The sequence below is a fragment of the Ambystoma mexicanum genome, chromosome 2p (assembly GCF_040938575.1).
Source record: "Ambystoma mexicanum isolate Mex_15411 chromosome 2p, UKY_AmexF1_1, whole genome shotgun sequence".
NCBI classification, from domain to species: domain Eukaryota; kingdom Metazoa; phylum Chordata; class Amphibia; order Caudata; family Ambystomatidae; genus Ambystoma; species Ambystoma mexicanum.
This window is the reverse complement of record NC_090923.1, coordinates 414,132,110-414,158,120: the sequence shown is the minus strand read 5'-3', so window position 1 is coordinate 414,158,120 and position 26,011 is coordinate 414,132,110. Positions and strand designations below refer to the sequence as shown.

The 26,011-nt window shown below is 43.8% G+C and overlaps 1 long non-coding RNA gene across 1 annotated transcript in view; it reads right to left on the bottom strand.

Annotated features, from left to right (window-relative positions):
• The window catches only part of LOC138565883 (uncharacterized), a 125,898-nt gene that overhangs the window by 62,573 nt on the left and 37,314 nt on the right, over window positions 1–26,011 (bottom strand). The window contains exons 3-4 of the long non-coding RNA XR_011301677.1: window positions 11,160–11,299; window positions 3,164–3,232 (exon numbers count right to left, since the gene is read on the bottom strand). This is a non-coding gene — a long non-coding RNA (uncharacterized lncRNA). The remainder of the gene's footprint in view (window positions 1–3,163; window positions 3,233–11,159; window positions 11,300–26,011) is intronic.

Here is a 26,011-nt window from a genome sequence, read left to right as displayed (position 1 = left end):
TATTTTTATTTATTTATTTGCATTTGTTAAGCGCACTTGCAGCCCGTGGGCATCGAGGCGCTGTTACAGGATTATGTAAGAACTTTTGATTAAGGTTACAAATGTCTCTTAGTTACAGAAGGCATAGACAGTGTGCGATACAGAGAACAACAGGGTTACAGACAAAAGCATATAAACAGTGGTTAGGTATACAGCCTGCATGAGGAGAATATGTCTCTAGATAAAGAGTTTGATATTGATGGCTTTCCGGTAGGCTTGGTGAAAGTCTATCATGTTTAGGTGAAAGGGAAGTGCATTCCAGTGGCTGGCTGCCAGGTTGGGGAAGCTAGATCCTCCAGCGCGGGCTTTTCCAGTTTTGGGCGTGACGATCATGTTGGAATAGCACTTCCTGAGGGGTCTAGTGGTGGTGTGCTTTGTGATTCATTGAGCAAGGTATGGAGGAGCAAGCTCATGGAGATACTTGTGCGTGATGGCCAAGGTTTTGAACACAATCCTCTCTTTGACAGGGAGCCAATGGGCCTGCCTTCTAACTTCAGATATGTGATCTTTCCTGGAGGTTCCTGTGGCTGCCCTAAGGGTGTTATTTTGGACAGGTTTGGTTACATTTTTGCAAGATGTCCCTAGGAGGAGGGCATTGCAGTAATCAAGCCTTGAACCAATTATTGACCTGGCAATTGTGAGGCAGTTCTGGCGTGATAGGTAGGGTCTGGCTGCGTTAATGACTTTGGAGTAATAGACAGATGTGGACGCGATGGTGTTAACCTGCCTGTCCATGGTAAGGTTGGAGTCCAGGTAGACTCTGAGTTTCTTTACATTGTTGGAGACCTTGATGGGGATGTTATCAATAGTGAAGGATAGGTACTGTTCACCAAGGTTACCGAGTGGGGTGGGTGACCCTATGAGCAGAAGTTCTGTTTTTTCACTATTGAGGCAGAGCCAGTTGTCTGCCATCCACAATTGGATAGTGGAGTAAATGGTAGTGAGTGTTTTGGCGTCAGCCTCGTAGTCTCCAGTGAGTGGTATGAGCACCTGCGAGTCATCCGCATAATTGGTGTACGAGATGAGCAGGGAGTCAAGAATGCTGATCAAAGGCCTCGTGAAGAGGTTGTAGAGTGTGGGCACAATGCAGGAGCCCTGTGGCACACCACATTTAATGTGGCTAGGGATGGCAGAGGCTGAGTCGGAGAAGACTCTCATGGCCCTTTCTTGGAGAAAGGAGGTAATCCAATTGCAGGCTTTGGGGGAGAAGTTGGCCGCAGTTACTAGATGGTGGCACAGAGTGTTGTGATCCACTAGGTCAAAAGCAGCGGATAAGTCAAGGAGCAAAAGGAGCGCAGGGGTGCCTGTGTCTCTTAGATCATCCATTTGATTCTTATGGTCCAGGAGAGCCGTTTCTGTGCCATGTTGTGGGCGGAATCCAGATTGCCGCAGGCCGAGAAGCCGGTTGTCTTCCAAGAATTTTTGGACTTGCATGTAGGCTGCTTTGTCAAGGAATTTAAGTAGGAAGGGGACGGTGGTAATGGGCCAACGGTTCCCTGGGACCGATGGGTCTAGGGAAGGTTTTTTAGAAGCGGGCGGACCCAGGCTTCCTTGAGTCCAGTTGGAACGTGGCCAGTCTGGAAGGATGAGTTGATGAAGGTGGTTAGGAAAGGTGTTAGGATGTGGGCTGAGTCTTTGACGAGTTGGGCAGGACAAGCGTCCCCCTTGCAGTTAGGCAGTTTAATAGATTTGAGGAGGAAGATGACTTCCAGCTCAGTCATGTCCTTAAAGTCAAAGGGAGGGGAGGCCTCAGTTTTGGTGGTTGGGGGCGTTCTGCTGTGCAGGTTGGACATGTGGCCGTTGAGGGCATTTTGATGTCCACAAATTTTGTTTTGAAGCGGGTCAAGTTTGTCTAGCATGGCCGTTTGAATGCTGTTGCACCATCTTTCATCCTTGAGGAGTGGGGGCGAGAGGCGGGTTTCTCCAACTCTCTAAAGATGGTGAAGATTTCTTGGAACTTCATCTTGCTCTCTGACATACGGCCTGCAACCTTTGATGCTCCAAATATTTTGGACTACGAGTTTCATCAGCCCTAGACAGCATAATCAATTGTGTGGGATCATAGGAGCCATAGTCCAGAACATCTGAAAAGCTGCTGGTTGCAGACGGATTCCTTAGCACCCTTAGAATATTCAGTTGGTGGAATACCGGTATTTCAAGGAACCATTCCCCACCATTACAAGAAAAGGTGTTAGTGGTGGGACTTCCCATGTATCGCCTTATTAATTATGGGATCTGGGTTTACCTTGGCATTTCAAACAATATTACTAGGTCTATTGTTTTCAGAATATAGCAGTTCATAGGGTCTTAGCAAGCACCTGCAAGGTCCAACATCATGAGCTGCTGTACTGGTTCCTTGTGTGCCTTTTTTTAAGATTCATGTTGGGTGCTAGGCAGGTACATATTGGGTTTTAAATAACACTGACCTGTCTGGGAAGCAAGAGAGCACTGTACAGCAAGGGGATACAGTGATAGGATACAGAGCTATGGGTACTGTTAGCGGTAGATGGATAGAAGGAATACAATGGGTTACTGGCAGGGGAAACAGGTTAGCAGGTGAAGGGGGAGGGAGGTGTCCGGGGCAGGGAGTTTCCACAGATTATCAGTTTGTAAGATGTTCTCTTAAGAAATATATCTTCAGCCCTATTCTGAGTAGCAGGAGAGAGGGGACAGTCTGATGTCGGGTGGAGTGTTGGTCATTATTCCCTGGGTCTAGTTGGAGATGGATTGCTTATTGCTCTTTTCCTATTTGCACTTCCTTGTTTACAATAAGCAAAGATGCAAAGGATCATCATCCTGCTCATTAATGGGCATACATTCAGCTCCTTCGGTGAAAAGATTGATTTCCCACTGTCCATGCCCCAATCCATGCCCTAATCCACAATCCTAAATGATTTCTCATTCCTGGATTTCAGATCCTAATGAAAGGCCAGCAAAGATGTTCTGCATTGCCTTGCAATTTACAGAATGCTAGCTGTCTTTGCTACATTATCATTTCACACTTTCCCATCCTGAATCCCTTTGCCAAAATCACATTTTACAACTCTGAGAACACATTGTCGTGCTCAGCCACCCAAGTAACTAAACTCAAACAGAAACAAAAATGTTTCAAATAAGGTCATACCTTGAGTAGAGCATCATGCTAATGGAGTTATCCCGACAACCACTTTATGTATTCGTTCCAGTAACTTTTCTGTGGAATTAAAGAAAGGATAATGTGTAATTCATAATGTACAGGGAGAACATTCAGAATGCATAGATAGACTTTGTGTTTATTCCCACCAAGGCAATGCACCACTGAATCAGGTGTCATGGCACTGATGTTCCAAAGCCACAAGGCCTTTGTTTCTGTATGATTATGAGTGTTTTTTTTTTATAATGCGCTTAATACCCAGAGGTTTCCAAGCATGGACCCAGGGATCGAACCTGTCTTTCTCCATGTCGTCTTGCTTCCAAGGCGAGCACGCTGCCCCTGAGCTATCCTCCCGTAACAGCGACTCTCCATGATAAATCTTCATAAAACACATGGGCTCATGGGTCATGCGCTCCGGTGACAGAGCCTCTTCCCTTCCAATGCTGGTGGATGGAACCAAACACTTCTATTCAAGAACACATTTTGTGTTGGAGGATTGAGATATCATTTGTACCCACTCAGGGGCCATGATAGGTTCAGCACAGAAGAAACTCCAGGTGACCAGCAATGAGGATGAAACAGGCAATTTAAAGACCATGATAGACACCTCTCCAGGCTTTTGGTGGGTGCGTGATATTGTATGGTCATGCCCTGCTTGACCCTCCTGTCTTTCCAATGGCACTGGAGATTAAAGACAGTGGCATGTGCAACATGTTTAGCCCAATTATCACCTCAAGGAAAAAACGCAAAGAGATGTTGTTACTCAGCTCTGTGGTTTGAAATAGAGGCTTCATTATGCAATTTATTATCTTGTTTAATTTTATCGCAGAGAGAAAAAAGTTAAAATGATCATCAAACTACCGCTCAAAGAACCCCTATTGCTCCCTCCCCATTTTAGTCCCAGCCTCTTCCATGTGCCCAAATATCTAGTTCGTAATCCAACATATCCTCTTCTCCTGCTGCTCCCAGAATGATAAGTTGTATATATCATTGAAAGCAGTGACATCTTTATGCGAGGGCAAAAGGGGCACTTGCCCCGGGCCCCCACCTTGGAGGTGGCCCCACAACGCTGCCTGATTTAAAGAAGCCAGTTCCCATTGTTTACCAAACTTAAAAAGCACATGTGAGGATATTTTATGAGCGCTGCTGCGGCTCGAAATCTTTTGACTGTCTGTTGTTGAGAAGGACATTCTGCTTTGATCAATTCATCCTTTAATGATTTCTGTGTTCGCTGTGATATTCCTTGTTTGTGTGTTCACTGCGACATAACTCCTGTAGCATTCCCAGTTTTATGGGGGATTATATTGACCATTTACAATGGCCAAAGTTGAAATGCTTATTGATGCATTTGAGTGCTTTGATGGTTAAGAAACTAAGCACTCATTGCAGAGATCTGTGTTCATATGCAAATTGCAATACAAAATGTATGCATGGTGGACTCAACCTTTCTTATGTCTCAAGTTCACAAAACCTGCATGAATACGTACTTGGTTTTGTAGCACAGCATGTGCTATTATCAGCAACACACCTGCAACAAACAGTGGTTGCTATAAAAACTAACATAGCTTCAGTGTGGTGATGGTCTAGACATTGGTTTGTTCACATGGGGACTTGCAAAACTTAAGCAGTGACCTCCAATGATGAGCATAAATTAATAGTCTGAGAGGTGATTAGGTATCCAAATTCAAGACTGTGGAACCAAAGAGTAAATTCATGTATGCTGGCAGGACAGTGATCCTGGACAAATCATCTATTATCAGTGACATTACTGTGTTATTTTCTGTGAAAAGGTTTGACTTCTCACTTGTTGGTGGCATTATTTAGCCCATTGCTGGATTGAGTAGAAGGGGTTCTACACAGAGGAGAGTGGATCAGATATCACAGGCCTCCGGGAAACATACTTTAAGGTCTGCTCATTTATCTCAGAGGTTTTTCGGCACGTTTATAAAAACAATTTCACGTGCCTGTGTTGTGGAGATATTTGAAGCTTTAAAATACAAAAGAGAATGCCACAGGAAAGCGTTTAAGATAACATCAGTTGGTATGTTGATACTTATATGCTTTCATTAATGTTGGAGGCAATGATGGTAGAATCATTCCCATTTTTCATAATACGCTTCTATAACATTTTGTTTTTAAAAATTGTCATGGTAGGTTATGTGATGTTTCTACTTTCCAAGTCAGTTCTATAACATCGGATTATTTTTTGTTCATGATAAGTGTTAGAAAAGAAGGTGGTAATGTAGAGAAATTGTAAAGTGATCACAAATATGAGCTCCAGCTCTTAACCAATGTGTGATCCTGGGCACCTCATTTAATATTGTATTGCCTAACCTGTCAAAATTGTCAGTCCTTAAACCTTTCAAAATTGTCGCCCTTCAAAGTGATTTTGTTCTCAGGGTATGAGCTTCAAAAAAGTTGCACTCATCGTTTCACTGGCTATAGTGTTGCTTTCCTCTGTAATAATGGTGGGAATTAATATAATTCACACCACAGTCACTTGTTTCTGTTCTCTCTAATGGTAACATTACTTAAAAACCATGTGCCTCTTCAAATCTCAATTCGTCTGGGTACGGGCACCTTCCTGGTAGCTTAATCTTCATCCACTATCTATGCAATGATATGTGTAGCTTTCTCCTTGCTTTCCATTGGTCTCCTGTATCCATGCTTGAGCACTATTGCATTCTGGGAGGCAGCTAATCTGAGTCGTTTGACTATTCTAGATTATGTGCACCTTTTTCATATGATCTGTAACCTGCATGTATACTATGGTCGGAATACCCTTCTCGTTGCCAATATTGATGAAAAGTGCCCTGCCCCTAGGCTAGAACACAAGTATCCTCATCATGGACTTCAAATGTTTGACCTTGAAATGCTTCTGGTTTATCATTTTGATTAAAGCAGGAGGGTAAGGGGACTGGCAGGGAGTACCCCTGCCTATTTTGATTGCTGCGAAGCAACACATCAAGCTATGTTTTGTGTTCTTAACGAGGGGTGCGTGACCAGATATCCTGTAATCCTTTATTTCTTTGTTCAGTGGAGGTAGTCACAAAGCTGTCTGTGCCCCGGGCCCCCAAAGTGATTAAGATGGCCCTGATTGAAAGAATAACTCATGGCAGGTTACGTGGGCAAGCTTTTCTTGCTGTCTTTTTGAATGTGCAGCAACTCAAAACGTATATTAATTGAAATTCAAAGCGGTGGCCTTCGCCCCAACCCCTTACCTAGGGAATCAGCAGGGGCAGAGGACTTGACTCCATGATTGAGGGGTGGGCATAGATAAGTGAGGAATTATTGCAGCAGGCAGTGTGAGGATGTCCCGCCACATGAAGAGACCCTAAAAGTGGCACGTTTCTCGTGCTGACTGCTTCTATTACATAAACAAACTGCAGAGACAGCAGCTTGCAGAGGCTGCAATGTTAGACAAGCAGAAGGAGAGGCAGGCTGCCCACAACCAAGAACCAGTGCCGGAGGAACATTAACTAGTAATGAAGGGCAATGAGAGCTGGAGGGGGCACTTTAGCATTCCTTATTGATTTCTCTGTCGATATGTCCATTGACAGAGCCATGAGTAAATCTGTTTCCTCAACTAAGAGCGATCTGTCACAGAAGTTCGGCAGATCAGTGGCAGCTGCTGCCACAATGTTCTGGCATGAGTACTTCTTAACCCTGCATAGGATATAGGCCACAATCCTAATAATAAAGGTGATGCAGGAGGTGCCCAGACTTGCACCAAACCAACAGGAAAGTACAGTGGGGAACCTTTGGAACATGGATGTGCATTTTCTTATCATCGCAGACACCGCATGGTGGGGGTGTTTTGGGGTGAATCTTGCATCAGTGAGATGCTCTCATCTTTCAGAGCCACAAGCCCTGAGGAGGTTTACATAGTGGCCAAGTGGGTCAAGCTGAATGAGACCATGGACTCATTACTTCCCAATCACTGATTAAGCTTTCCACTTCTGAGTTTTCTACTGACCACATCCCAGGTCTGGACATGCAGGATCCTATGTTGATCTGCAATATCCAATTTCCAGACACACCTTCTACTGGGATCCAGGTGGATGATGTGGACTATTCTTTAATCAATCCTGATCTATTGGCCCACTCAAAAGAAAACGGAATGGTTGTGACCTCTGAGGCATGTAGAGACATTTGCATTGCATTTTCACAGGAACTAACTGGATCACTCCAACAAGAAGAGGATAGAATGAGGTTTGAATTCCCTCCTAATGTGATGCAGCAAAATCTCTGGTGATCCCAGTGGTAGATCCAACACTGAATAAGTATCGAAAGAATGTGTCAAAGGGTATAGCTACTAACGAATACTAAACAAAACAGGCCCACTTCTGTGTATATTTGATACACCCAAAGAGGCCAAGGAGTCTCTAGATGCAGAGTTGATTAGCGGATGGGTGATACAAACTCATCTGTCATACAAGAACAATGTAAGGGTTTCCTGTTGTTGCATTTTAACTTGCACTGAACTCTTCTTCTTAAATTGATTTGTAATATGTTTCTCATTCTTAAAAAGGGATAATTGGGTCTTGAAGTATCTTTTAACATATGTGTAATCAAATATTTTTGTAATACATGTCTTTTTTCTTCATGTCTTCTACTCAATGTATTTGTAAAGGTTTTTTTGTAAACCATATACAATCAAAAAAAAAAAGATGAAGATTGATCCCATGCTGACCAGTTTGTCTGGGTCTTATAGTACAGGTCGAACAGGAGAGGTACTTTATACTGATGTCATGGAAAAGGTTGTGGGGAAATATATGTCCACTTTTACCTCCCTGGAGAAAGCACAGGCATCTCTGAGTGAGATATTTTCCGATTGGGTCTCTTCAAAGAATGGCAGTGAAAGAGACCTTTCTGCTTAGATGTACCGCAATCAAGGAACGTATGTCCCCTATGACATCTGAGTCAAATGATTCCAATATAAATCTAAGTATGCCTTTATTCCTTGTAGGGGACAAAGCCAAAGATGATGATGTGGAAGGCGGTTAGGGAGTATGAAGATCTTCATTGGAGGAATGCACTCTGGGCTACCAGTGGAGAATCGTATTTGTCACTTCTTGAAAAGTTCACACAGATCCTAGGATCCCTGGATTCTATAGCTGCTGCAAGTGGTTCAGAGAGAGTTCATATCTCGTACAGTGAGCTCGGGAACCCCTAGGCCATTTGCTTTATCCAGCGAGAAGGAGATGGTGGCACAATCAGACATTCTGGATCTATTGAACAAGGCAGCTATAGAGGAAACAGTACATCCTCCACATAACCAGTATTTTTCTCGTCTGGAAGAAAGACAAAGGGTTTCGCCCGATCTTCAAACTCGGGTAACTGAATTTGTGTGCTGTCACTGCTTCTCGATGGAGCTGACTTTACTGTTACAAGAGGCTTTGAGGTCAGACAATTGGTAGTTTTTCCTGTATATCTAGGATGCCAATCTTACGGTACCAATAGCACCAAATCCCAAGTTGTTTGTTTCTATAACACTGCAAAGTATTTTGATTTTCTCTTTTGCCATTTGCTCTTTCATCTGCAGACATTTGCTTTTCAAAGATTCTACACCTAGTGGGGTGTCATCTCAGGTCCCAGGGTATTCAGCTTCTCATTTATCTGAATAATATATTGCTTTTTCCCCACTTTTGCCAGGAGACTCGGAAGAAGGCACATGATGTGATTGTCTTATTATAAGAGTTAGGGTTTGTAATACATTAGGAAACGTTCACCACGGCTGTGATTGTAATTCCTAGGCTTTATTATCAACTGACGGACCGGGTGGACTTGGAACCAAGACAGGCACTGAAAATAATTTTTCAAAGTGGCTTCATATTATAAAGTTTCAGCAAGCACAACCCTTTTCCTATGAGAAAATGTGTAAATAAAATAGGTTAGCACACAAAAGAGTCCCAGTGTGCAGAGGCCTACCGGGAAATCTCCAGAGTTCCCTATAGGCCAGTCCACCCCTGCTGACGGAAGTGTGCTGGGAAACTTCCAGTGTCCATAGTGGCACAGATAAAGAAACAGGATCAGTATGGAGAGTATCTCTGTAGAAGGTGTCCCGGGTATACATTTTATGGCCTATATCCAGGCCATGTTCCAGGTCCCATATCTTACAGAACTCTGCAGCAATTCAAGATTGCCCATCTTTACAAAGTCACAGATTATTGCAACGTGGTCCTGCTTTCAGAAGAGGTCAGAGGCGAGGTGCTCTGGTCACTTTGGCACATGGAAGCATGAAACAGAAGGGACATTTTTTAGACTCAAATATGAATTTGTTAGCCTGGAGATAAGACGTGATTCTATTGTGTCTTGGGGAGGTAGACTCCTACAGAGTCTCTTCTGTATATAACATTGTTTAGAGATTCTTACGAGTTCATTTGCAATAATGAAATTTCTTATGAATCGTATGTTAAGGTTCCTGCGCAGATGTAGTTCAGGTGCCGAATATTCATGGTGAACTGGTCAGTGTCTTCTTTTATCATGCTATCAATCTTTACATGTTGTCCATTTCAACTAATCACAACCATTTTGGAGGGTTCCCATATATGGAACATCCTATGGTATGTTGCCTATTATGGGGGAGGAGGGATGTGTGGGGGGGGTGGATTTGATACTTTAATTGTTTCATGAACAGCCTTATAATTCAGCTCTTTCTTTGCAGGTTTTAACTAACTTGGTCATGCTTATGTGTTTGGGGACCTTGCACAGGGAGTCAGAGATGTGCATTGAATTTTTTGGGTTGAGTATTTTGTCTATGTGGTGGTATGTTTAATATCTCAAAACATCATCAAAACTAATTGAAATTCCTGCCCTTCCAGATTACCTCAAATGATGCGTTACAGAATGTTTGAAGGAAGAGGAGAGTGCCACATCCCATTTACTTCCCTCTCCCAGAAAGCCTTTTCTTTCCAAAAGCCTATTCACCCACTACCTTTCCCTACAACACTTTTTGTGTGTCAAGTGAGCTATGTTCCAGGTGGCAATAGACGTCCATTTATTTGGGGGTCTTTCATCAAGATGTGTCATGGCTTCCAAGTCCTTTTGAGCCATGGTCAGGCTGGAAGATATTTTTAAATCAGCTTACTGGTCAAAATCCTTGGTTATTCATAATTTGTATTTCCGACCTATAAGGAAAAGTCAGCAGTGGTTGTACAACGGCTTAATAGGCAGTCTCAGTGACATGCCATAGAATTCAACACAAATTTGTAAGTCGTGATTATATTATAGAGAAGGAGGGCAGTATTATCCTACCGCCAGCTTCCCTAAATCTTGGTTTTGACTGTTGTTTCAGGACCTGCAGATAACACTGGTCAGGGAGTCTTTTGAAGAGATGACTGCCTTAGATGAGGGACTTCATTTTGTGAAATGGATCTTTAAAATTGCTGCTTTCCTGACATTCTTGCCTGAAGGTCAAACAGCTCAGTTTTGACTTGACCCTGCTGAAAAGAGTAGGAAATGTTGGATTGTCCTCTAAATATATGGACTCATGGAAGTGGATTTGACTAACATGGGGAAGGAATTGGAGCACTCAGTGCTCTGGGCGTGCTCGTTTGATGATCATTTTAACTTCTTTCGTGCTGCTCTAAAATTAAACAAAAAAATACAATGCATAATACTCACCTCCATGTCAATAACAGAATGATAAGTTTCCGTCTTTTGGGTGAAGTGTGACTAAATGGTGATTCCTAACTAACAATCAGAACTGGAGCTTGTAACTGGATGTACCAGGTCTGAAACCTTGTACGATTCTGATATTTTTCAGTTGATGATGAGAGCAACCTTGACAGCTATACCGAGAGTTGGCATATCGAGGCCTAGAAATATTGCAACTCTATTTCGGAAATGTAAGGGGAGAGGTGTGCCATGTTGACTTTAACCTCCACCTTTATTTGATTATTGAATTAACCAGTCTGTTATTACAGTTTAAGTTCTTCTGACGCATTTATTAGGGGAAATGTAATATATGTTTTCTGATACTTACAGCACCGTCCATATTGGGAAAAGCCTCCCGCACTTCTTCAAAACTGCACTTCTCATGATAACATTCTTCATCTATGTTAAACCGCGGCTCCGGCCCTTTGCCAGTAAGGTATTGAAAAGCGGTGGATGGTTCTAAAAATGCTGAAGGTAAAGTTTGATTAGTAAAGGCTCTCAAAACCTGGCTCTTCCCTCCATCCTCTTGAAACCCTCCCTCACTCCAGACTCTCAAAGGCGCACAGAAACACTGTCCAAATATAACAACTCCCCTATCCCATGAATACCCCACAGATGCCGGCAGTGTTCGCAGCGGCACACCGTAACAAGCTATCAACCTCCTCAAAAACAAGAATACTCCATCACACTTTACCCCACGGATGCCGGCAGCATTCACAGACTCACAATGTAACAAATTCATCGTCCTCCTCAAACACAAGAATACTCCTACCCACCAATACCCTACGGATGTCGGCAGAAACTCTGCCACTAGTATACAGGGACAACCCAACAAAATAAATTCGGTCTAGCTGGGCACACATCGAACCTTCAGCACTAGAACTCTATCCTAAACCACCAACAGCACCCACCCACGTGCCTGACCTCCGGACTGCTTACTGGAGCCTAGCCAGCCCACCCAAGTTCTAACCCGGCAGAAATGCATTTATAATCTAAACTCTTAGAACCTCCTACACATGGACTGTGGTCACTGAGGGCGCTCCAACCACAAAGCTCATTGAGGCCATACAAATGGGGAAAGGGCGCTATATAAATTACGAATACAACACAATACAATTAACGTGGTACACATCCGCATAAAAGATAGCAAAATGTTTACTATGGTTATTTAGGCTACAAGTCTCTAAAGTAATACTTAACCTGACATCATACTTTCATCATGTTGGTTTATGCCAGTTTGCATAATTAAGGATGTCACAATACTGCAGTATATATGTAAATAGTTTATTTTAATTTTTTGCATTTATTACAGAAATGTACTAAGGGCTCGGGATGTTAAGTGCGGCCATGAGTGCATTGTTTGATTGAACCGTAGTTTGTTGATGTTCCGAGTGGAGGTGTCTGCAAATAAAGCATTAGAATAATCCACTCTAGAGCTAATGAGCATGCAGGCAATGACGAGGCAGCTGTCAGTAGACAAAAAGGGTCTGTAGGCATTAATTAGCTTGGTGGTGTGTGCAGCAGAAGATGCAATAGCTTTGACCTGCCTCGTTAGGGACAGGGTGGCATCTAAGTAAACGCCCAGGGTCTTAACCTCACTAGATACTTTGATCGTGATGACATCAATGGTGAAGGAGCTGCGAGCTTTGTCAAGTTTGCTGAGTAAGGCTTGCGAGCCGACCAAGAGAATCTCAGTCTTGTCATCAATGAGGCAGAGAAGGTGGAAGGCCATCCATGAATGTTTTGGTAGACTGAACGCAGAGTGTTAGAGCCAGTAGCATAGTTTCCAGGGAGAAGGAGGAAGATCAGTGTGCCATCAGCGTAATTGGTATCGGATATGCCCAAGTCGTCTAAGAGGTAAAATAGGGGTTTGGTGAAAATATTGTACAGGGTGCAGAGACACACAGACCTTCAGGTGACGGGGTAGGGGAGTGAGGCGTTGGCCGAGAAGACTCACATTGATCTCTTGGTCAGAAAGGAGGAGATCCAGGAGATAGCTACTGCAGAAAAGTGAGCCGCCGAGGCTCGGTGTTGACACAGAATGTGGTGGTCCATGAAGTCAAAGGCTGCTGATAGATCAAGCAGAAGGAGGAGGGCTGAATTGCTGGCATCCTTGATCTCGTCCAATTGTTTTTTTAAATCCACCAATGCAGATTCTGTGCCGTGGCCTGGTCAGAAGCCAGACTGGCAGAGACCTAGGAGGTTATTCGATTCCAGATATAGCTGGATCTGTAGGTAAGCCACATGATCCAGGATTTTTAGGAAGTAGGGACCATGGTGGGTGGAGTTCCTTGGGATGGCCTGGTCTAATGTTGTTTTATCCATCAGAGGAAGGACCCATGCATCCTTTAGGCTAGTTGGCACTAAGCATGTGGAGAACGAGGAGTTGATGTGGGTACTAATTAAAGGTGCAAGTTGTTCGGCACAGTCCTTGATGACAGAAGCTGGGCAGATATCCCCTTGACAGCTGGAGGGTTTAAGGCCTTTAATGATCTGGATAACCTCAGTTTCAGAGACTGGTTTGAAGATAAATAGAGGTATGTTTTGTACGGGGCCTGGAGGCCCAGTGTCGGAGGAGCCAGTTAGTTGGAGGGGGCACAGGAGATTAAAGCTCATGCAGGATCGCAAAGAGTTCACGGGAGCTTGCTTGTGCGTTTCAGATTCTTGTATTACAGGTGGTGCTTTTGTCTTGGAGTATCGGCTTTTTGTATTCCCTCGCTAAGGAAGTGAAGCAGACTTTATTAGAATCTGAACGAATCGTCCCCCATTTAGTTTCAGCCTCACGTTTTTTCAGGCGAAGGGCCTTGTGGTCCTCAGAGAACCAGGCATTGAGATGCAAGGCAGGTTTGGCTTTACGTTGGGTGAGGGGAGCGACAATGTTGATAGCCAGTGTACTGGTTTGGTTGTAAATATCTACCAGAGAGGCAGGTTCGCTAGATAGTGGCTGTGAACAGGAATGTTTGTACGGCAGTGGCAAGATGCAGGTTTTGGTTATGTTGCAAGAGCTTTGTGTTAGTCTAGGAGGCAAGGGAAAAGCCATGGTTGGAGGGAGGTTTGATGCTGGTATGGTGAATGAGATAATATTGTTAAGAGTCCAGGAGCAGGGCAGATTGGAGGTGACCTTAAAATTGCATCTCAGGTCAACTAGCCAGTCCAGGATGTAACTGTTGGAGTGGGTAGGGCTAAGGATACATTGTGAGAAGCCTAGTGCCGTCAGGGAACTGGCTAGAGATAAGACGTTAGTGTCAAATCCAAGGTAAGGTCACCAAGGAGTATGGTCTTGCATGAAGGTGTGGAATTAGAGAGGAGGTGCAGGATCTCCTCTTCAAAGGTGAGAAGTTGGCCTGGAGCACGATAGACCAAATGAATAGCTATCGTAGAGGTGTGTGAGAGACCTAATTTAGTGGCGAGTAGTTCTTCTGAAAAGATGGTAGAGTTGCAGATTTCTCTGATGGGGAAAGAATCTCTTGCTATAAGGGCAACCCTTCCACTTCTTGGCTCAGCTCTGTCTTTGCATTAGATGGTATATTTGGGCGGTATAGTTATGGATAGGGTCGGGCCTGATGCATAGCAAAGCCATATTTCTGAAATGGCTTATAGATCAAGGTTATTAGAGTTGATCATGTCTGAGATGTCAAAGGGGCGCGCTATTATCATTGACTAGTGCACCCTTTAAGGATGTAACTGTAGGGTTCAGTGGGGACTTGCTGTGTTTAGCATGGGTGTGGAAGGGAGTGCAAGTACTTTAACAATTCAATGTAGGTGGGTAGAGACAAATGCAGGGTTAGGGATAATGCATGATTGTGGTGCAGCTGCCTTGCATAATTCAGCTCCTAAGTGTGCTAATCACGTCACGTGAATCTGGGTGGATAAAGGTATTCGAGATAGAGCAAAGCGTCAAGTCACTAATGCTGGAGATGGGATAATATCTGAAAGTAGGCAGTGGTATGAAGGGAAAAGCTTGGTTGTTGAGAGGGGACATCATAGTGGCGCTCAATGGATAAGGAGGTGGAGTTTCAGAGGTGGCTAAATCAGGGGTCGTGGTGACATTGGCTAGAGAGGTAGATGCAAGTGTGGGCATGTGGTCGTCTCCCGTGTTTGCCAAGGAGCCCAGTTGTGAATCGGCAAAGGCGGCGGGGTACAGGCTAGTAGAGCTTGTAAGAGCCCACCAGCGGTCATTCCTGAATAGGGGAGTCAATGGACTGCTGTAGGTTATACAAGGGTGTGTGGTGCATGAAGTAAGGCATGCCAGTGTGGCGTTGACTAGGCATGGCACTAGTATGCAGTGCAAGACTCATTTAAGCCATGTCTCAATGGGAGGACCTGTTGGTGTCAAGAGGGAAGTGTGGTTTGTGCATAGTCCAAGGGGGACAAAACGGGGTGGGAGGAAGGTGGGGGGGATTGCAGCATGGCACAGGAGGTTTAAAGGCAATGAGAATGTAATGTTCCCTCCAGATGGGTGAATAATAACGTACTTGAGGGCCGTGTTTTCTTGCTGCCTTCCATGGCCTGACAGGGCCTGACAGGGCCAGACAGGGGATGAGACCATAGGCCTTTGAAGTAGGCCTATGTGGGGGGCCATTACATGATATGATTATCAGTGGCACAGCATCTAATTTTCAGATAAGGAAGTTCAGAAAAAAAGCAAACAATTGTCCAATATTTTGGCTTGTCTATATTCCATATGCCTATTATTGGACCAAGTGGCACTTAAAACCATGAGCAATACTATTTTAAAAGAGAATATACAAAATCTAAATCACACATTCAATTTAAAGTGGCTTTACATTTTTTAAGATTTGGCGATACAAGCTAAAATGAAATCCTCAGGATCACACACAATTGTTACATGAGGGATTTGGCCCAATCTGCAATTTCGGGACTTCGTTTTAGCCACAAATGTTACCCTGCTTTTGTGGCAACTTTTTTATGACAAGAGGACTTAGGCTACACCAACTGTTTGACACTTGCCGCTGGTATTTCACAACACAAGGTGACAGATCATCTGATTTGGTCTGTACATGAGTTAGAGATCACCAAAATAGCATTTACATACATAACATTTTTATTTTCAAGTTTTTCATAAAAACCTACTCAGGCCGTTATACATGTGTTGCCATGTTTGACCACATTCATTCTGGGTGTTTGTACACATTTTTATCATGTTAGACATTCATATAATAACAATTTGCAATTGAGTCTTTGCACAGTGAAAGTTAGTACTGTTAGTGACTTAGAATGTGGTTCTCATAACCAAACATCTATCTAGTCGACACTTTTGGTGTTTCTAGCAAGAACTGGTTGATTGGATGTTCTAGTGCCATCTCCAGGACTGATAAATTGGGCTGTGGTGTGTCACTTATGTTGCCCCGTAGGTGGTGAATCTAAAAACGGGAGAGTAAAATAAGTAAATTGGTGTCTCCCTATAGGCTTGTAGCTGCCTAGGGTGTGTGTTGGAAAATATCCTACCTGAGCCAATTGCTTGAATGCCACAGGTTGTGAGAAGAGATGCAGTGTCCTTCTCTTGCGGTGCTCTCTGTGCGCCGTGAATAACTTGGTCCTATATGTATAGGCTGGATTCTTGGGGTTCTAGCTTGTGCAGCTGAAAAAATGAGGAACAGGGATTGAGAAATCCTTGTGGTGTACACTGGCATACTGATTATGCTACCCAGTGTATCTTGTTCTAGCCAAGTGGCCATTTTGCTTGCTGTGCCCTATGATTACATTTCTGGGGAGCCCCATTAGGGCTTTACCGTCCGTGATCTCTGTATCACATATCGGGCAATCCTATTTTTACTGCCTCGTGTCGGTTCAAACCTAACACGGACAGTAACTGATTGCGAAGTTTTTGAAAAAGGGAGATCCTGCCCCTATCGGGAAAACTGCTCTCTTACCTGCGGCCGCATCCTTTGATGGCTGTGCTGTGTCCGCGGTAATGTTTCGTACTGCGTGCATGCGCTTCTACGTATTATAATAGTGACGCTTGTTGCTAAGCTACCGGGAGCTAGTGATGTACGCCTGTGTAGTAGAGTGGTGCTCAAGGGCCTAAGATTACGCTGTGAATCTAGTTGGAAAAAGTTGATGAGCGTATTTTAGGAGGCCTAGTGTGTTCTGGGTGCATGGATGCTCTATGTATTAAAGTTCATAGAGTATTTTGTACACTGGCTTGTCTCGTTTGTCTAATTGCGTGAACTGTGGTAGCTAGGCAACCAGACGCCGTGACCGTACGCATGCGTTCTAGATGCAGGTCCTGTGAGGTTGCTGGGTATCGTGTTGTGGGGTTAGCGAGTGTGGGCTGGAGTATCTCGCTAATCTTAGTGAAGCCTGATTTTACAATGTGTGTTGGTGTATTCAAACATTGATTTCTGTGCATATATACATTTTTGGAGACCACTGATCCCCAGGTTTTTTTTTATATTGCTACCTGGTATAGTGTCATCCAACGGTCAGAGTCACATTATACTGATGTTTTTAGATACAGATTAATGCACATACACTTCCCATGTGTTCATGAGACATAACTAGGAAAGACACTAGGTGTCATCAGGGGCCTGCTGTATGATGCCCACATTTATAGGGTGTAGGATTGCCACATCTCTTTTTGTTATGTCCCTGTTGGATGGTAGATTTCAGGGTACTACTTGAATCTAGAAACGGTATTCTAAAAGAGAAGTTTCCATTCTATGGAAACATTTAGGCCATTTTCGACTGTGTCAAAGCGGTGGATCCATTTTGTTCAAGTTTTCTTATTTCTAGGTCTCTGTCTCCTCCTCTGGCTTTGGCACTTATGGTTTGAATAATGCACCATCGTAGTTCCGTGTGCTTGTGTTTTTCTTTGACAAAATGTGCCACCATTGGTTTGTCTTTGATGGAGTTCTTGAGGCACGATCTGTGCTCACAAATTCTTTGCCTAATCTCGCGCTTGCTTTTTCCTATGTATAATAGACTGCACAGGCATTTTATCGTGTAGATGCTCCATTTGGTTAAGCAGTTGAAGAATGTTTTGTATTTCCAGATAGTGCCATTCAGCAAGACTTCTTTCTGGTCTTGTGTAAGGTGGCACACAGAGCATTTGCTGCATCTGTAGTGTCCAACTACCGGTGGAAGATGCCATAGAACGGTTTGGTCTGTCCTTTGAGTTTTTTCGGTGGGATATGTATGTACTAGGTGGTCTCTCAGATTTTTGCTTCTTTTAAACGCACATCTTGGTGTCTCGTGTGTGAAGGTATCTGTTTGTAATAGGATCCAGTTGCTGAGAAAGGTTTTTCTGATGGCATTGATGACTGGTGTGAATGTGGTGACACATGTTATTTTTTCTCTGTGTTCTTCTCTTTGGTGATTCATCAAACAATTGGTTCTGTTGGTTATCTTGCTGTTTTGCGAGCCTTCCTGATGATTGGTGGAGGATAGCCTTGTGCTTTAGATGATTCTCTAGGTCTTTCCCATGGTGATCAAATTCTGGTAATGTGGTGCAGTTTCTCCTTATCCTCAGGAATTGGCCAAACGGTAGGTTCTCCTTAAGTGCTTGTGGATGGAAACTTGTGAAACTAAGTAAGGTATTCTTATCGGTAGGTTTCGGTACAGGGTTGTGGTGATTTTGCCGTCTTCTGCCATTTGAATATTTAAGTCCAGGAATGCTATATTGGTGGAATCATAGTGCATGGTGACATTTATGCACGTGTCTTTACTGTTGAGCCATGTGTGAAAATCTTGAAGTTCTGCGATTGTCCCTCTCCAGATTGTGAAAATATCGTCAATGTATCGGACCCAACCGACTACTTGGTTCCTGTATCTGTTGTTATCATTGTAGATGAAGTTGTTTTCTAGATTGTCCATATATAGATTGGCGATGTCCGGTGCGAATGTTAATCCCATGCTTGTGCCTCGTGTTTGTTGGTAAAATTATCCCTGGTACATGAAGTAGTTTTCTGTCAGTGCCAGGCGGATGCATTCTTGGATGAAAGAGGTAGGTGTTGACAAATCTGATGTCTTATCAAGGTATTCTTTAAGTATGTCGATGCATTCTTTCGGCGGGATACTTGTGTAAAGTGCTTCGACATCGAAGGTCACGAGGATGTCTGGTTGAAATGTTTCTATACTGTTGAGGTGGTGGATCATGGCTGTTGTGTCCTGGATGAAAGATTTCATTTTTCTAACACATGGACGTAAAAAGACATTGGTGTATATGGACAGGGGCTCCAGCAAAGAGCCAATGGCTGAGACTATTGGTCTTCCTGGTGTTTTTTCTACAGCAGTTCGCGTCTCTTTGCTACCAGTATTGCATCGAAGGAATGTCTCGGAGCAGTAAGTGATGGGGCCGACGTTTTTGATTTGGCCCTGTATTGTAGTAGAAGAGATACGTAGTCCAAAGAATCTTTTCTGTCGGAATGTAACCCCAACGCATATTTTGCAGACAGATCTAAGACTGATTTCGTTGTCAGATTCAAACGATTGCCTCGTGAATTTGATTCAACCCCTACCACATACGGAGCCGGTGGTTCAAAATGGGATTGCAGAGACATGGTGAGCTGGTTATGATCGCTCGCTTTGGTTTTGCAAACCTCGAAGTCTTTTACCTTTGGAAGAAGGTAGCGCGAGGCGAAAATTTAGTCAATAGAGCGTGGTGAGCACCTTGCTCCCAAGTAGGAGGACGGTCAGCGTTGGGGAAAACTGAATCCAAATTTTCCATTTTCCTTGATGCCATCAATGCTGACCACAGGCTCCCTCTTTTTGCGGCGGGATTCGAAGAAGAAGATTTGCCCAACTTTGTGCAGTGGTCAGAGCAGTGGGCGTTCAGGTCACCGCAAATGATGATCGAAGGGACCTGGTTGGAAGCTTGAATTTCATCTACTAGATTTTCCATCATCGCTAGGTATTGCTGTTGGTTTATGGCTGCTGGGTTCCAGTAAGTGTTAATAATTGCGGTTTGAGAAAGCCCGCAATTTGGTTGATCCACCCAGTCAAGTAATACTGCCAGGATTCAAAGGTTGGATAGGAGAGTGGCCTTGATCTTCAGACCCCTCCCCTGCCGGTAGGCGATGAGAAGACCCGATGTCGGCGGCCCACTAATCCTTTACTTGCTGGTGCCAATATGGTGTCGTAGCCATCCATAGCAGGCGATTTCTCGAGCCATGTCTCTTGTAAGCAGATGATGTCAAAAGCAGCCAGGTTTGCGTCGCCCGGCATTATTAGGTGCAAATGACCACGGGTGTTCCAGGAGCAGAGACGAAGGAGAGGTGGAGTTGGGCCGGCGGTCGAAGTGGCCGAAAGCCCTTTTGGCCGACCTGCGCATTGCTATTTTTTCTTGAGTGTGAGAGCCTTTGGGAGCCAGGCCCACAAACTCTGAAGTTTGTCTTTTGACTGGTTGATGCTGTCCGAGGGGTCTTTATTAGCTGAACAATGGGCGGCGTTGCTCGGAACAATGGAAGTATCGGGTATAGTTGTCACCTTTGAGAATTTCGTTATAGCCAAGTAGGGACCCCTGCAGTCAAAGGTTTTCTTTAAACCCAGCGGGGCAGATTTTCGGTTTAAGGTCGCGTTGATGGAAGCTGAGGGCTTCTGGTTGTGGCTTTCAGAAACTTGCTTGAGATCGGTGTGTTTTGGCTACTGATAGAAAAATATTAACACACATTTGTTCCAACAAGAGAGTTGTGAAGATATGTGATTAAGGGGCTGATTCATGGAATTTGTGCTCTGAAAAACAGGGCTTTGTGTGCCCTTCTGCCCGCAAATCCCCATTTGTTAAACAGGGATTTGCGGGCAGAATGGCGCACAAATCCCCGTTTTTCGGCGCAAATAATTCCATGAATCAGCCACTAAGGGTTTAAATCACAGAATGTGCTCAAAACCTGGCATCACTATTTGATTAAAGCATGTGATGCTCAGTGAGCATTCATATATTTCACATCACAAATGTATTGGTCTTTTGGCTTACTCATGGCTACTTCTTGTAGTTTAACTTCCTGTGATGCCTTTGAGTATCAAAGTTTGATGATGTCACACCTTTGTGATGTCACTTCCACTGATATCAATACATATGTAAATTAGGGTGTCCCATGTGCCTTTTGTCACACAGGGCTTGCACACAGTTCATGTTATTTACAAGGAAAGCAAAAGGCTGCACTACTAGTTTCACAAACATGCTTTTAATGCTCAAATTCAGCCATCTCTGCATGCAAGGAGACAATGAGACCCTTACATCTAACCTCAGTACATGGACAAAGAATGATATTCTACAGGCAGTGTGAACCCTAGCAGGAAGAAAAACAAGCATTGGCAATGCCAATAGTTTTGGTGTTTTCTGATGTTCTTTGCGTGTTGCATTTACAGGCACATGGGTGCATGGAGGCGAGGGCAAAGTTTTAAAGGAGGATGCCCAATTTACCAAAAGGCCTTCTCCCAATTTAGTGCCCATGGCAACAAAGTCTCCTAGCCTCTTTCTCAACAAGGTGCAGCGGAAACCTGAGATAAAAATGCAAGAAGCTAAAAACAATGCTGATGGATTATCCTTAGCCCTCTAATGCTGTGACGAGCAATAAAAAACAGGCGCCATTTATAAAGCAACTGGGAAACAAGTGCTTACATGTTTTGCTTCCCTACTCAACATTTAATACTGAGCAAATGTACTTTAGTTTAATGTGCCTTATTTTCTTAAATTTTCACAGTAGCATCATATACATTTAGGCCAGTATGTACTATAGAGAAAGTCTCACTTATTCATGGTTTAACAATTAATAGTATCGTTGTAAGTAAGTTACTGTGCATGGAGCAGTATAAATGACATTTGGGGTCACCCAGCAGACCTTTGAAATGGGGCCCCTGCTCACCTTCAGCCGACCATGACTACATGTACCACAACACAGTGTACTGAATTTATTACCTAGGTCTCCCTCCTTCGCACACACAACTCCACATATCCCAGAATACACTGCTGCACTCAGATATATGTCCTGCTAAAACAACATGTGTATATTGCCTGACTGCGCATGAAGACCTTCAGTGGTGCACAGGTGTATGATGCGCGGAGACATTTTACTATCATTCCAAAGCAAACCAATACCTTCTGGACAATGCAATCCATCTGTAAATAAATACCTTGTGCCCCCTCTCATTATGCATGTAAAATTAAAGCAGCCTTCAAAACACCACGGACTGTGCCTTACGCGGCCCAACAGAAAAATTACACAGCAAACGGAAATATTTAGCGACCCGGATCCAAAGACCTGGAAACCTTCCCCCACAGCACAAAGCCGCATGCCAGAGGCCTTGTTCCGAGACATATATAGTCTAAAAACCTTGTATAACTGGTATAGCATGCAGGTTTTAAAGCGTTATTAAACCTCATGAAACAATTAAACAACTAAAGCGGTATTCATGACAAGCACGTTCTCTGCTCACTAATGAAAATCCGTTTGTTTATGAGTAGAGAACCGGGGCTTAATCGAAAAGTAAAATCCCACGAATCTCATCGGAACTAATCTTTGTCACATTCCATGTCCAGCCCCCCTTTTCACAAGTGAGCTGTAGCTGTTAGCCATCCAGTGTCACAACCCCGGTACCTGCAGTGTGTGCATGCTAAGTGCCTAAGGTGGGAACAGGCCGTTGATCACCTTCAACTAACTTTTGATAAATCTTTAAACATACGCCACATTTTAATCGGACCTCGTTTTGGAACAAACTTGAACCCCTTTACGATAAGGCACTTGCAATGCAAGGACACCAAAGCACATTCAGCCCCACAACTAACGGCCATGCACAAAACTACAAATCCCAGAATGCACTGGGTTGCATCACCAACCGCTCCGATTGTGCACATGCGACGGGAAATACAAGAAGACACTCTTTATCGAGTTTAATAGTGATAATAAATGACCTTTGTTGGTACAAGAGCAGCATGTAAGGTGGCTGAGCACTCTTACACTTACTGGGCACAAGGGTGATACACCTACGTCTTCATGGTACATGTCACATTACATTGAATTTCTTGCTGTAACTTTCCTGCTATAAACTTTACAGCACTCAAATCCTGTTTCGGTATTGGTTTATTCAAATTAAACACATGCAGCTAAATTAGGTCATTGCACAGAATTGCAATTTGAATGCGCCTACTACCTTCTTTGTGCAAACTACAGAATAGAAGTTTCATTTTTAAACATTTTCATTCACTTTAGCAGCCATTCAGACCACCACTGCATTAAAATATTGCAAATTGCCAAAACTGTACATTAATGTACACGGGTAATATAACCATTACTGTGAACTGCAGTGTTTCAAGTGAACACCCATTTAAAGTATAAACATCATAATTTTGCACTAGGGCAAAATGGAGCACATTTCTTATTTGTGCTGGTTACATAACTATGAACTGCGAAAACGTTTTAAATCAAAACGTGTAATTTGTATTGCTGGACCACCCACCCTTCGCCCTTCCCTCAAACCCACCCCCATTATTGCAAATCCGAATTCATAGAGCTTTAATGAAAGACCGATGCACAGAGAAAGTTGTAAAAGTCAGATTGCAAGACTCGTGTACAGAAACACACCAGATGTTGCAGCTCGCTGCCTCCATGCAAATGTTTCTGTGTTTACAGAGACAGGCACAGGGTGCCATAGCAGCTGTGGTTACCTGTGAGTTTGGCGCACCCATTAAAGCAGAAATGGCGGAAGCACACGGACTAAATACCAAGCCAAGCAAATGGAGAAAAAAACAAGGCCCAGTTGCTGCTATGGATTTTTCATCACCAAGCGTTGGCAAGTTGCCATGCCACCGCAATACACTGCTCCCGAAATCCCCCTTTTCCTTTGTCTTGTACAGTAGATAGAGTACCAATGTTTTGATGATAGCTGGCGTTCACCATCAAAGCGCCAAAACCAACAATGGCACTTGAATACTCGCAGGTCTGCAATTACCTCTGAAAAGGGTAGCTTTTTTCTCTCCCTCGATTTTTTTAAGCGGCCATCTCTTCCAGATTTCAGCTACATGTGAGGATAGCTGTGCATTACAAATGTCCATATTTGCATTCGTCTAATTGATGGAATTCTTTAGGGCTGAACTGCAGCGTTATCTCTGGGAGTGCAAATAATGCTTTATGCCTTCTGTAAAAAACATGTTTTTTCTTATTTTTTGTATTCTTTATAGCAGGTTTTTGCCTACGCCGTGCCGTGAATTCCTTTTTACTAGGTTTGCCATTTAGACATTTTCTGTGACAAGCACAGGTACTTTTGGTAGACTGTTTATTATGTTTAGCAAAGTGTTTTTGCTTGCAAGGTGCAAATCTGTATTTTGCATTCATGAGTATTAATGGGAGCCCACACAGCCTGAGTTTCAAAAGGGGATGTGTGCAGTACTTTCATAGCGAGGCTTGAGCATGGAAGTTTATGTAGAATTTCAAAAATGCAGTCTGTTTCTAAACAGTGTTTATTTTTGGTGTTATGCATTAGTAAACATGTCCAGCATCTCCACATAGTCTACTACATGATTTTTAAATGGTACATCACAGGACCTTGAAATAATGATTAACTAAGCACCGTTTCTTAAAGAAATGAAGAACTGACAAAATTAATACCAAAGCATTGATATCGCGACTGTAATGCCCTTTAGTTAGGAAGCGTCTTCAGACACACTCCAAGCTATATTAAGACTTGAGAAAGGGGTACACAAATTTACAGGCAAGTCAAATAAAGTGCCACGCATCTCCCTCGGGCAGAGAAAAGGCTTCCGTGAAGCAACCCTGCTTCCATGCGCTGTTTGGCGCTCTGCCAGATCTGAGCGTGAAACAGAGTTCAGGACATCATGCATGGTGATATCACTTTCCTGATAGCCAATCTCCTTGCATATGGGCTCAGCAGTAGCAGCCCGCCTGTCTAGAAAAGAAATGTAGTCACATTTTGGTTGATTGTGTTTCGTTTTAAGTGTCCCAAGTACAACCATCGAACGAAACGTAAAATGAAAACCTTTGTATATCCCCTGCTGCTCTGGACCCTAGCTTACTCTGCTGACATATATCTTTGCTGGTGATCTTCGCCAGGGCCCACCACCGAACTGCGGGGGCCTCTACTACGCCAGTGCTCTGTCGTCAGGATGTCCCAGAGCAAAAGGTGCTCTGTCCTGTGTCCAAAATCCTATCCGACCCTAACATGCTACAACTAATTCTAAGGTGACAAGGGGCATGTCTCTTAACTCTATAGTGTCTTCAATCATCCAAAAAAACAAGAAGGTGTTGGTCAAAATCAGAAATTCAAACAGTGTTCACAACACCAGGGGGAACGGCTCCCTTTGCCTGGTTCCTTCAAAATGTGCCGAGAGGGTACTTCCCTCCTCTTGACCTTAACAATGTCCAAAATGTCACATGAACAGCAATCTCTCCTGCCAAAGGATATGCTCCTTTCCCCTGGATCTTGTATTCACTTCAAGAAGACTTCAACAAGGTATTTGGGTGTGGATCCCAGACTCGCAGTCCCTGGTTTACACTCCTGCCAGGACTTTTCACAATGCCTCTCAATGTATTTGGGTGCAGGTGGCAGACTCGCAAAATGCCTGGTTTACTATCCTGCCAGGACTTTTCACACTGGGTCTATTTACAAGTCTTCCGAACCGGCAGACAACAACTCTGTGGGCCAGGGCCATTGCGCCCGACAGGTCTGAACTGTCGGACATAACGGCACCCGTCCATAAAGTTTTCATGGAAGCACCAGCACTGTTAGCAGTGGTGCCAGTGCTTCTGTGCACTCTATGGGAATGGGACATACCAAATCCCCCGCCTGACTTCCCACTCCGCCGGGAAGTCATGCAGCGCATCCGGTGTTACGTGGATGGCGGCAACCCACTGGTAGCATCAGCGGGTTACCGCTGTCCTTGTAATAAGGCCCATTGTCTCTCAATGTATTTGGGTCCGGGTCTCAGACTTGCACAGTGTCTGGTTTACCCTCCTGCCAGGACTTTTCTGTTAGAGAGACACATAAGTATATATCTTCCCTTTGCTCCCCTTCTCGTGGTTTCACAAATAAGGTGCAGGTCCCAGACTTGCACTCTTTGCAGGGATCAGCCTTTTCCATGTTAATAATAATGCCTCTTTCATAAAATAGGTCAGCAATGCTTCTCTTTGCAGTTTGTTAGTTCCTTTTAACTGGTTTGGACTTCCCACACTCTCAATTACATTTTTTAGCTAAGCCCATGGTACA